The sequence below is a fragment of the Oncorhynchus kisutch genome, linkage group LG6 (genome assembly GCF_002021735.2).
Source record: "Oncorhynchus kisutch isolate 150728-3 linkage group LG6, Okis_V2, whole genome shotgun sequence".
Classification (NCBI taxonomy): domain Eukaryota; kingdom Metazoa; phylum Chordata; class Actinopteri; order Salmoniformes; family Salmonidae; genus Oncorhynchus; species Oncorhynchus kisutch.
This window is the reverse complement of record NC_034179.2, coordinates 45,109,791-45,122,735: the sequence shown is the minus strand read 5'-3', so window position 1 is coordinate 45,122,735 and position 12,945 is coordinate 45,109,791. Positions and strand designations below refer to the sequence as shown.

General features: G+C 42.9%; 1 protein-coding gene across 4 annotated transcripts in view; it reads right to left on the bottom strand.

Moving 5' to 3' along the window:
- Window positions 1-12,945, bottom strand: part of LOC109887560 (protein FAM168A) — a 96,943-nt gene that overhangs the window by 59,087 nt on the left and 24,911 nt on the right. The window contains exon 1 of one of the 4 annotated variants that reach the window (XM_031826794.1): window positions 10,004-10,352. The exons of 1 other annotated variant lie outside the window; for it this stretch is intronic. The gene's annotated coding sequence lies outside the window, so the exon portion shown is untranslated. Of the gene's footprint in view, window positions 1-10,003; window positions 10,353-12,945 lie in introns of those variants that run through there. 2 more of the 4 variants (XM_031826798.1, XM_031826796.1) reach the window with 2 other exon arrangements.

Here is a 12,945-nt window from a genome sequence, read left to right as displayed (position 1 = left end):
CTGAAAAATCGGCCCTAATTAAATCGGCCATTCTGATTAATCGGTCGACCTCTACTGTGTATAGCATACATCTACATAGATCTGATCCCATCCAGGATAATACCTTGATATTTAGCACAGCCAGGTTAGAAGGTCAATGTGATGATTTGCACAATTCTGATAGCCTACCTTCAGAACCTCCCAGAATTACTCATTCCTCACCCTATCACCCAGCACCATCTATTGCCTTTTATATTCTCCGTTTAGTAGCACACACCACTGAGAGCAACACTTTAATAGATGTAGAGGAGAGACGACTGGAGTGTAGAACACTATTGCACACCAAGCTCCAGAACTTTGTAGGAGCATTGGGGGAGCGTTGTAGCGTAGCCGTGCATGATTGGAATGCGTTGCAGCCAGGACTACTCTACTCCTGATTGCTGTGGGCTGTCTGTCGCCAGGCCCCATGTATCGAACACAAGAGTGCCTCCCAAGAAGGAGATAATTAATTCTTAACTTCTCTCTCCCTGACGGCAAACAAGTGTTTACCAGCCATGGGAAGCACGACAGAAACTGTTCTAGTTTCCTCAGACGCTGACACTTGGATCAAGGTAAACAAAATGGCAGAGCAAGAGGGAGAGAGTGACTTATGATCGATCGGGTCAAAGCAAACAATGTTTTCCGAGCTCACTCCATAGTTTTTCTTTTTGTTGAGGTCCAGTGCTGAATCCTCAACTATAAGTGATGAGAAATTAGTAGAATTGTAAAGTAGAGATTTGTCTATTTTGACATACCTGGCTGTACCTATGGAGACAAAGCTATGACCCTACAGGTTAAGAGCCGATAGGCATCCTAGGTAGGGCTGTTGTGGTGACCGTATCAACGTCACACCGGCGGTCACAAGTCATGAAGGCTGTCAAATTCCACATTACCATTTAGTCACGGTAATTAGGCTTCTCCAAGCTCTGATGCTGGTCATTAGTAGCCTACCAAATCATCATTAGAGTTTCATCATGCAGCCTTACAATGTATTAAAAATCAATACATATAGCCCAACGTTTGTAGAACAAGTTACATGAATAACTCTAAATTAAGCATATAGGAGTACCTATTTATTGGTTAACCGCATGTGCGCACTCCCTCAAATCGTTTGGAGAAAATATATATTTTATTCAGCTTTGTTCAATTGTATCCGTCATACTATAAAACAACAAAATATTCCATGGAATTCTAAACTTGTCTGATAAATTAACTAGTGTAGCCAACAGCCATTGGGCATAGCCATCACAGTACCTAACATAAGGACAACTATGCTAGGGCTGGGCGATATGACAATATACACTGCTCAAAATAAAGGGAACACTAAAATAACACATCCTAGATCTGAATGAATGAAATATTCTTATTAAATACTTTTTTCTTTACATAGTTGAATGTGCTGACAACAAAATCAAAAATTATCAATGGAAATCTAATTTATCAACCCATGGAGGTCTGGATTTGGAGTCACACTCAAAATTTAAAGTGGAAAACCACACTACAGGCTGATCCAACTTTGATGTAATGTCCTTAAAACAAGTCAAAATGAGGCTCAGTAGTTTGTGTGGCCTCCACGTGCCTGTATGACCTCCCTACAACGCTTGGGCATGCTCCTGATGAGGTGGCGGATGGTCTCCTGAGGGATCTCCTCCCTGACCTGGACTAAAGCGTCGCCAACTCCTGGACAGTCTGTGGTGCAACGTAGAGTTGGTGGATGGAGCGAGACATGATGTCCCAGATGTGCTCAATTGGATTCAGGTCTGGGGAACGGGCGGGCCAGTCCATAGCATCAATACCTTCCTCTTGCAGGAACTGCTGACACCTTCCAGCCACATGAGGTCTAGCATTGTCTTGCATTATGAGGAACCCAGGGCCAACCGCACCAGCATATGGTCTCACAAGGGGTCTGAGGATCTCATCTCGGTACCTAATGGCAGTCAGGCTACCTCTGGCGAGCACATGGAGGGCTGCGCGTCCCCCCAAAGAAAAGCCACCCCACACCATGACTGACCCACCGCCAAACCGGTCATGCTGGAGGATGTTGCAGGCAGCAGAACGTTCTCCACGGCGTCTCCAGACTGTCACGTCTGTCACATGTGCTCAGTGTGAGCTTTCATCTGTGAAGAGCACAGGGCACCAGTGGCAAATTTGCCAATCTTGGTGTTCTCTGGCAAATGCCAAACGTCCTGCATGGTGTTGGGCTGAAAGCACAACCCCCACCATGTGGACGTCGGGCCCTCATACCACCCTCATGGAGTCTGTTTCTGACAGTTTGAGCAGACACATGCACATTTGTGGCCTGCTGGAGGTCAATTTGCAGGGCTCTGGCAGTGCTCCTCCTTGCACAAAGGCGGAGGTAGCGGTCCTGCTGCTGGGTTGTTTCCCTCCTACGGCCTCCTCCACGTCTCCTGATGTACTGGCCTGTCTCCTGGTAGCGCCTCCATGCTCTGGACACTACGCTGACAGACACAGCAAACCTTCTTGCCACAGCTCGCATTGATGTTCCATCCTGGATGAGCTGCACTACCTGAGCCACTTGTGTGGGTTGTAGACTCCGTCTCATGCTACCACTAGAGTGAAAGCACCGCCAGCATTCAAAAGTGACCAAAACATCAGCCAGGAAGCATAGGAACTGAGAAGTGGTCTGTGGTCCCCACCTGCAGAACCACTCCTTTATTGGGGGGTGTCTTGCTAATTGCCTATAATTTCCACCTGTTGTCTATTCCATTTGCACAACAGCATGTGAAATGTGTCAATCAGTGTTGCCTCCTAAGAGTGACAGTTTGATTTCACAGAAGTGTGATTGACTTGGAGTTACATTGTGTTGTTTAAGTGTTTCCTTTATTTTTTTGAGCAGTGTATATATTTTAAGTGTTTTCTATTTACCCATTTCAGATATTCATATTTTGTTACATGCTCAATTGAAAATTTGCACAGGTTCTAAATAAAATAATCAAATATGAGTAAGTACCTTTTCATTTGTTGAAAATAATTCAAAATCTAATAAGAAATAGGCCTTTACAAGTGGTAATTTAAGATAAACTATTTATTCATTGAATTTACAGAAAATGTGCTATATTGTGATATGTATCGTTAACGGGATATGAAATTACCTATAATCAGGATATGAGATTTTGGCCATATCATCCAGCCCTACTCTATGCTATTATTTTCTTCTGAAATAGACATTTTCTTCATATCATGCTTCTTTAAACCCGTCTAAAATATATATTGGATTTATTGTGAAGGTGTAGGCTACATTACAAGTACAGTTGAAGTCGGAAGTTTAGATACACCTTAGCCAAATACATTTAAACTCAGTTTTTCACAATTCCTGACATTTAATCCTAGTAAAAATTCCCTGTCTTAGGTCAGTTAGGATCACCACTTTATTTTAAGAATGTGAAATGCCAGAATAATAGGAGAGAGAATTATTTATTTCAGATGTATTTCTTTCATCACATTCCCAGTGGGTCAGAAGTTTACATACAACCAATTAGTATTTTGTAGCATTGCCATTAAATATGATTGGGGTCATTGTCCATTTGGAAGACCCATTTGTGACCAAGCTTTAACTTCCTCACTGATGTCTTGAGATGTTGCTTCAATATATCCACATCATTTTCCTACCTCATGATGCCATCTATTTTGTGAAGTGCACCAGCCCCTCCTGCAGCAAAGCACCCCCACAACATGATGCTGCCACCCCTGTGCTTCACGGTTGGGATGGTGTTCTTCAGTTTGCAAGCATCCCCCTTTTTCCTCCAAATATAAAGATGGTCATTATGGCCAAACGGTTCTATTTTTGTTTCATCAGACCAGAGGACATTTTCCAAAATACTTATTTTCCACCATAATTTGCAAATAAATTCATTAAAAATCCTACAATGTGATTTTCTGGATTTTTTTCTCATTTTGTCTGTCATAGTTGAAGTGTACCTATGATGAAAATTACAGGCCTCTCTCATTTTTAAGTGGGAGAACTTGCACAATTGGTGGCTGACTAAACACTTTTTTGCCCCACTGTATGTCGATATAGAACTCGTTTTACTGTGGATATAGATACTTTTGTCCCCGTTTCCTCCAGCTTCTTCACAAGGTCCTTTACTGTTGTTCTGGGATTGATTTCCACTTTTCGTACCACAGTACGTTCATCTCTAGGAGACAGAATGCATCTCCTTCCTGAGCGGTATGACAGCTGCGTGGTCCCATGGTGTTTATACTTGCATACTATTGTTTGTACAGAAGAACGTGGTACCTTCAGGCATTTGGAAATTGCTCCCAAGAATGAACCAGACTTGTGGAGGTCTACAATTTGTTTTCTGAGGTCTGGCCTGATTTCTTTTGATTTTCCCATGATGTCAAGCAAAGAGGCACTGAGTTTGAAGGTAAGCCTTGAAATACATCCACAGGTACACTTCCAATTGACTCAAATTATGTCAATGAGCCTATCAGAAGCTTCTAAAGCCATAACATCCTTTTCTGGAATTTTCCAAGCTGTTTAAAGGCACAGTCAACTTAGTGTATGTAAACTTCTGACCCACTGGAATTGTGACACAGTGAATTATAAGTGAAATAATCTGTCTGTAAACAATTGTAAGAAAAATTACTTGTGTCATGCACAAAGTAGATGTCCTAACCGACTTGCCAAATCTATAGTTTGTAAACAAGAAATGTGTGGAGTGGTTGAAAAATGAGTTTTAATGACTCCAACATAAGTGTATGTGAACTTCTGACTTCAACTGTAATTATTAGACTTTTTAAAATGCCTCGAGGCTGTGTGTGTAAGCAAAGAGATGCTAAATGTGTTTATGTTAAATGGTCAATTACCGTGAGACCGACCGTTATTTGCTTGACAATCACCAGCCGGCAAAATGTTGTGACCGCCACAGCCCTAATCCTATGGGCATGTTACGGAGTCATTGTAGACTCGAACACACACCCTTTGGCAGCCTCCTCGACAGGGTTCAGAGGTACAACATTCCAAAAGAACAACTCCGACATTCCATCATTCCACAGGAGGAGGCCTACGGAACAGCAGCGGAGAATTCTGTACACACATTCCAGCAGATCTCCCCCATAGAAAATAACCCTGTGTCTGTCAGCTCCTCAGCTCTGCATCAAAACACAGCACACAAATGAAGGGAGGGGCTCAAATGAACATGTGGAGGTTAGAGGAAGAGAGGAAGACAGGAAAGGAGTGAACACATGACGTCAGCGGTAGAGAGGGGTGAGTTTTTTGTGCCTCCTTTACAGCAAAACAGAGCAGTTACAGGAACTGCAGGGCTGTGGAGAGAGAGAGGGGATTACGATGCATCCGAAATGGCACCCTATTTCCTATATAGTGCACTAGTTTTAACTAGAGCCCGCATAGAACCCGCCAAGGAATCGCAATTTCTCTCTCTCCTCAATTTTGAGAATAGAAACCATCTCAAGATGGCTCTCCTCCCGGAGAAAATTATTCCTCAGCCAGCAGTCAGCCAAGAGACTTCTCTCTTCACTGTGAGCCTGCACGCCTCATAACTTTGAGGTGTGTATGCACACTGAGTATACCAAATATTAGGAATATCTTCCCAATACTGAGTTGCACCCCCTCATTGGGGCATGGACTCAACCCACAGGGATGCTGGCCCATGTCTCCAATGCTTCCCACAGTTGTGTCAAGTTGGCTGGATGTCCTTTGAGTGGTGGATTATTCTTCTTTTTTTTGTTGCCCTTTTTCGTGTTATCCAATTGTTTTAGTAGCTACTATCTTGTCTCATCGCTACAACTCCCGTACGGGCTCGGGAGAGACGAGGGTTGAAAGTAATGCATCCTCCGATGCACAACCCAACCAAGCCGCACTGCTTCTTAACACAGCGCGCATCCAACCCGGAAGCCAACCGCACCACTGTGTCAGAGGAAACACTGTGCACCTAGCAACCTTGGTTAGCGCACACTGCGCCCTGCCCGCCACAGGAGTCGCTGGTGCGCGACGAGACAAGGATATCCCTACCGGCCAAGCCCTGCCTAACCCGGACGACGCTAGGCCAATTGTGCGTCGCCCCTAGGACTTCCGGTCGCGGCCGGTTACGACAGAGTCTGGGCGCGGTTACGACAGTCTGGTGGCACAGCTGGCGCTGCAGTACAGTGCCCTTAACCACTGCGCCACCCGGGAGGCCAGTGGTGGATTATTCTTGATACACACAGGAAATGGTTGAGCGTGAAAAATCAAGCTGCGTTGTAGTTCTTGACACAAACCAGTGCGCCTGGCACCTACTACCATCCCCCGTTCAAATGCACTTAAATGCTTATGTCTTACCCATTCACCTTCTGAATGGCACACATACACAATCCACATCGCAAGGCTTAAAAATCCTTCTTTAACTTGTCTCCTCCCTTTCATCAACACTGATTGGAGTAGATTTTAAAAGTGACATCAATAAGGGATCAGTGTTAGCAGTTGATGTTACCCTTCAATAACACAGACGCCAAAGCAAATCAGGGTGAGAAACATAGGAAATATTCTTACAATAGCTTGCACCTGGATTCACCTGGCCAATCTATGTAAAGGAAAGAGCAGGTGTTTAATGTTTTGTATAGTCAGTGAATGTGTGAGAGAGTGTGTGCACTTTGCGTGTGTTAGAGAGAGAAAGAACTTGTGTGTGTGTGTGTGTGTGTGAGAGTTGCAAATGCAAGTGTTTTTGCCTGCTGTGTGTTTGGGTTGTGCGTGTGACAGTATGCGTGTGTGGAGACTTGTTTCAGCGGCCCAGGGCTACCTAAGGTGAGAGCGAGTTCAGATTCCCTCTGACACATCTGTCCCAGAGGACCGAGCAACGGGCCAATCAGCTTCCTGATGCCGGGTCCAATCCTCCTACTGACCTGACCCCTCCCCTTCACTCTGCGATTGAATTTCCCCTAAGTACAGATTAATGATCAGCTCCCCCTCTTCCAATCTTAACTATAACTATTAGCGGATAAAACTTCAAAGCAACTTTACAGCACTGTGCCTTTCACTACAAACAGCCTGGCCACTGGCCAACAACACATGAATTACAATATACTATGTACGTATCCAGATAAAGGACTTGCAGAAACAACCGTTTTAACATGACATGGTGGAACAGGGTAGGCCTTAGTCATTTTTACATTTGACATTTTAGTCATTTAGCAGATGCTCTTATCCAGAGTGACTTACAGTAGTGAGTGCATTCATTTTCATACTTTTTTTGTATTGGTCCCCCATGGGAATTGAACCCACAACCCTTGCATGCTCAACCAACTGAGCTACACGAGACATTAAACGATTAGTCATTAAACAATGAGAAACGGTGTATCATTAATGAAGAAATCAGCCATTTAGACACATTAAAACAGTAACATGGGAACAAGTGCCTTTCCACAGAGTTTTCATTACATTGGAGCATCTCTACATCGCTGTGGTGTGTTTTGTCTCACTGCCCTCTTGAGCCCGGCAGATCACACAGCAGCACCCGCACTCACAGATGGTGGAGCAGCAGATTCACCTCGCGCGACACAATACTACGCCACAGTGTACACCTGGAACATGTTCTGCAGGCCACAACGAAGTGGAACTGGACCGTTCAGGTAGAAATATGTTATGTAGAACAAACATGCCTCTGACGGGTAGAATAGGGATTCATGTCATTTCTATCTAAAATGTTCCACAATGTTTGCCTATTGAACATGGCTCTGCTGCACTGAAGGATGTCTTCAGGTTCATGACCATGTGGGGCATCATGTTTGATGTGACTTTCAGTCCTGTGGTGAGGACAGCATGAGCCTTTTCACACCAAACTACAAATCCCACAATGCCCTGCATTGCCAATGTGTCTGTTCGCAGTGTCCAGTGCTATCCCAATGCAGTCATCTCTGAGTTTTCATTACATTTTTACAAGTCATCTCTGTAGATTCGCTTTATGGTAGATGTGAAACAAACCACAAAAAAAGCCGTTTGTGACATTGAGACATTAAGCTAGACTAGTCTCAGTGCCTCTGCCCTAGGCCTTGCTGCATGACTCAGTGAGCTTTGGAGATCCCCATCAGCCTCAGGTAAACCAACTAGAAAGACACATACACAGCGTGGAGAGATAAAGTGGGATATAAATAAAACATTTGAAGAAAAAACAGCAAAGAAAAAAATCCTCAACATCCCTGGGGTGCCTTCAAAGACAGAGACAGGGGAATTGTTCAGTTGGTCATAGCCGCGGGCATGTTGGTTCATCACTCTCTCTCGTTCTCCTCTATTGCTCTGCTCAGTCATTATTTTCTCTCGCTCCCTCCCTTGTGTTGTTGGTAAAGGCAGGGAGAGCCCAAGGGGTGATTGTGAAGCACATCCATGGTTTGATAAAGCCAGGAGAGGCAGGAGGAGTGTAGTGGGTTATATCACTGCAGATACAGTACTTGGCAATTGAAAACAACATTGAAAGTAGTTGATATACCCCCAAATCTCTATCTAGCCCTTCCTGTAAGCTACATCAGTTAACTGTAGTATCTGCAAGTATAAGTAACTGCAAGTGTAGCTACCAGTGCACAGTGAAAGGGATAGATCTCAAATACAGATGCTTGCATTTTCTTTACACTAAATCTAAGGCAAGAGACAAGTCTATATGGATTCTGAGGTTTCATCAATCAACATCAACAATATAAAGATGACACTCATGCCAGTCCATCCTGTCCTTCCAGAACAATAAAGGGGTGTTACCAACCAAACACAAGGTGTGCATCCAAAATGGCACCCTATTCCCCTAGCCCAAGGGTGCCATTTCAGATGCACCCCTTGTGTCGTCTTACTAACATCCCCTTAAGGCTCCACATAGGGCTCTAGTCAAACGTAGTGCACTATGTAGGGATAGGGTGCCATTTCAGATGCACAAAGGTGGCAAGCCTACACAGGCCTAAATTATGGTTTTAAAGTCCTAAAGCAAAGGACATTGTCAATAAAGCAACATATTTGGTTTTGTTAACGATTGCTCATCCTCTCTAAAGCAGCAGCAAATGACATCTACATTTTTCAAAATGTGAATTGTTTGGACATGCAACAGGCTATTGGCCAGTGATCTGTTCCTCCAAAATGAAAATCACAACTACAATATTTTTGGTATTATTCTTATTCTCGTTATATTGTAGTGTTATTACAGTATCATTTTTATTATGCATGCTTATATTATGAATATTAGGCGTTTTATTATTATCACTGAACAGTTTAGATTTGATCATAGGCCTATTTTTTTTCACAATTTGCCCACCTAGGCCTATTTCATACTTCATAGCTACTTAAGGGGCTATTTTGCCATCGTACTAGCCTACTTTCCAAAAGCATAATCACCACCGGAAATAGAGAAAAGTAATAACAAAACATTTCCCTGGCAGCTATTGCACGCATAGGTCTACAACACATCAATGAATGTCAGCTCCTGTCCTATATCAAACTGAAATATTGACATGGATTCAGATGATGTGAGAAAGTGAAATAAATAGTTTTCCTTATCTGTCCTCTCTATCATGTGGACGCGGTCCTGAAATAATTACAGCGCTCAGAAATGTACTTGTTTTTTTTTATGTCACACATTCAACGTCCCGACACCATTTTGAGCAGCACGAACCTTTACCAACAGCCGAAATGTTGCTGCATGAGTAGGAAAAATGTATAGCCGGGACAAGAGGTCGGCAGTAATTCCTTTGCACTCACTCTCGGTCCCTGTCATGTTTTACAATGCATCATTTAGATCCAAAGCCGTTGCAACCGCGATAAGGCTACATTGTTGCACACATCAAGCCGCATTGCTACACACAAACACTATTGTCTTGTTTTCTTTGCCCTTGGATCTATGGCGTGCAACGTGTAGCCTAGTTCATCCATCTGTAATATTTTTAACCATGCATGACCATTACATATTTTATATATGCATAGCAAATCTATATATTTACATTCTCAGGGCACATCTGTCTAAAATATTAGATCAAGTTATAATATCAAACTCACCAAATGTCAAAGGGAATTTGTTATCGTGGAGCACCTTGCCTTTAATTATATGCCGAGTTCGGTGTTGTCACTGTTTTCCCTTGATCAGTGCTGGCTGTTTTCTCCAAGGTTTACTTCGGTGGGTTCTCTAAGTAGCGTTTTGGTAACGTCGACATCCACACAAAGTGGGGGGATGGGAATATTGAGAGAGAGAGAGAGCAAAGGAGAGGTATCGGAGTGGCAGTAAAACCACAGAGTTTCTAAACCCAGAGGCGCAACATCGCGATACTTCCGGGAACGCTTGCGAAGCAGACCAAGCAGACCAGGCCGGTGTTTGGGGTTTGTGAAGTAATTTAGATAAGTTATTTTCAAACTGACAAGCTTTCGTCAAAAACAACTTTATATTGAAGGAGAGCCTTGATTTGACAGTCTGCATATGCGCAGTTCAGCGCGAGACGACCGTTAGAGCGGATGACTGTCTATGCGCATGATCTTAGCTAGCCAACGTAGTGTTCCATTTATTCCATTCCATTTAATTATCAGGTAGAACTGAAAACCAGCAGGCTAAGTAGGCTATCTATTGGAAAATCAGTTTCTGTCTTCATATTGTACTGTCTTGGGTAAAACCTTAAACACAATGGGAGGAACTTTTTCTTATAGGTGAATGTCAAACAGGGACCAATTCAGAAGTGTCGCTACCAGAGGAGACTGGTGGGAGGAGCTATAGGAGGACGGGCTCATTGTAATGGCTGGAATGTAATGTAAGTGTATCAAACATATGGAAACAACATGTTTGACTCGGTTCCATTTATTCCATTCTATTTAATTATCAGGTAGAACTGAAAACTAGCAGGCTACGGACCTCGTAGGCTAAGAGTTGAATACCTTTGCTCTATAGAATGAACATGACAATAGCAGGGAGGGTTTCCTATAATAAATATTGGAAATCAAATTGGAGATTTGTGCCAGATGACTTTGCAAAACATACTTGGCATTCCTGCCTTTTGAGCTCTGTTGTGTTTTCACTATTGCCATGGCAATCATGAGTGATGGACATAATAGCACTATAATATGTTTTGTATGCGAATAACAAACAGTGGGAGTCCCACTTTTTTTTGATAGTTTGACTGAGTTTTATAGAATCAGACAAACATGGCAAATCAACAGAAAACCAAATTCTAACCTGTTTTTTTTAAATATTTAACTAGGCAAGTCACCTCACGGCACAACGCCTCTCCCCTATTTGACCTAGATAGTTTGTGTATGTATTGATATGCAGGCTATGTGTACCTTTAAAAAACAACTTTGATGTAGTTCTGTCCTTGAGCTGTTCTTGTCTGTTGATGTTCTGTATGTTTTATGTTTTGTGTGGACCCCAGGAAGAGTCGCTGCCGCTTTTGCAACAGCTAATGGGGATCCTAATAAAATACCCCGAAATACCAAACTCGAACAAAAACTCAAAAGCCTCAGCCCCAGAAAGCTACCAGGAGGTTAAGTAAAGGGACAAAAACATGCAACAGAATTTAGGGCCAAGCTTTACAGTGGCAACTGAAGATAAACACACCAGACAAAGAATCTATTAAGTTACCTTAGCTAGTTTGGTGTAAGGGTTTGATGTGAGGTGAGCTAGCAGCAGGTATAGTGTACATACACTTAGGTTGTAGTCATTAAAACTCGTTTTACAAACAGTCCACAAATTTCTTGTGAAGAAACTATCGTTTTGGCAAATCGGTTAGGACATCTACTTTGTGTATGACACAAGTGATTTTTCCAACAATTGTTTACAGACAGATTATTTCACCTATAATTCACAGTATCACAATTCCAATGGGTCAGAAGTTTACATACACTAAGTTGACTGTACATTTAAACAGCTTGGAAAATTCCAGAAAATTATGCCGTGGCTTTAGAAGCTTCTGATAGGCTAATTGACATAATTTGAGTCAACTGGAGGTGTACCTGTGGATGTATTTCAAGGCCTACCTTCAAACTCAGTACCTTTTTGCTTGACATCATGGGAAAATCAAAAGAAATCAGCCAAGAACTCAGAAATAATTTGTAGACCTCCACATTTCTGGTTCATCCTTGGGAGCTATTTCCAAATGCCTGAAGGTACCACGTTCATCCATACAAACAATAGTACGCAAGTATAAACACCATGGGACCACGGAGCCGTCATACCGCTCAAAAAGGAGGAGCGTTACGTCTCCTAGAGATGTACGTACTTTGGTGCGAAAAGTGCAAATCAATCCCAGAACAACAGCAAAGGACCTTGTGAAGATGCTGGAGGGAACAGGTACAAAAGTATCTATATCTGCTCAGCAAGGAAGAAGCCACTGTTCCAAAACCACCATAAAAAAGCCAGATTATTGTTTGCAACTACACATGTGGACAAAGATCATACTTTTTGGAGAAATGTCCTCTAGTCTTATGAAACAAAAATAGAACAGTTTGGCCATAATGACCATCATTATGTTTGGAGGAAAAAGGGGATGCTTGCAAGCCGAAGAACACCATCCCAACCGTGAAACACGGGGGTGGCAGCATCATGTTGTGGGGGTGCTTTGCTGCAGGAGGGGTTGGTGCACTTCACAAAATAGATGGCATCATGAAGAATGGAAGATTATGTGGATATATTGAAGCAACATCTCAAGACATCAGTCAGGAAGTTAAAGCTTGGTCGCAAATGGGTCTTCCAAATGGACAATGACCCCAAGCATACTTCCAAAGTTATGGCAAAATGGCTTAAGGACAACAAAGTCAAGGTATTGGAATGGTCATCACAAAGCCCTGACCTCAATCCTACAGAAAATTTGTGGTCAGAACTGAAAAAGCATGTGCGAGCAAGGAGGCCTACAAACCTGACTCAGTTACACCAGCTCTGTCAGGAGGAATGGGCCAAAATTCACCCAACTTATTGTGGGAAGCTTGTTGAAGGCTACCCAAAACGATGATGATGAAGA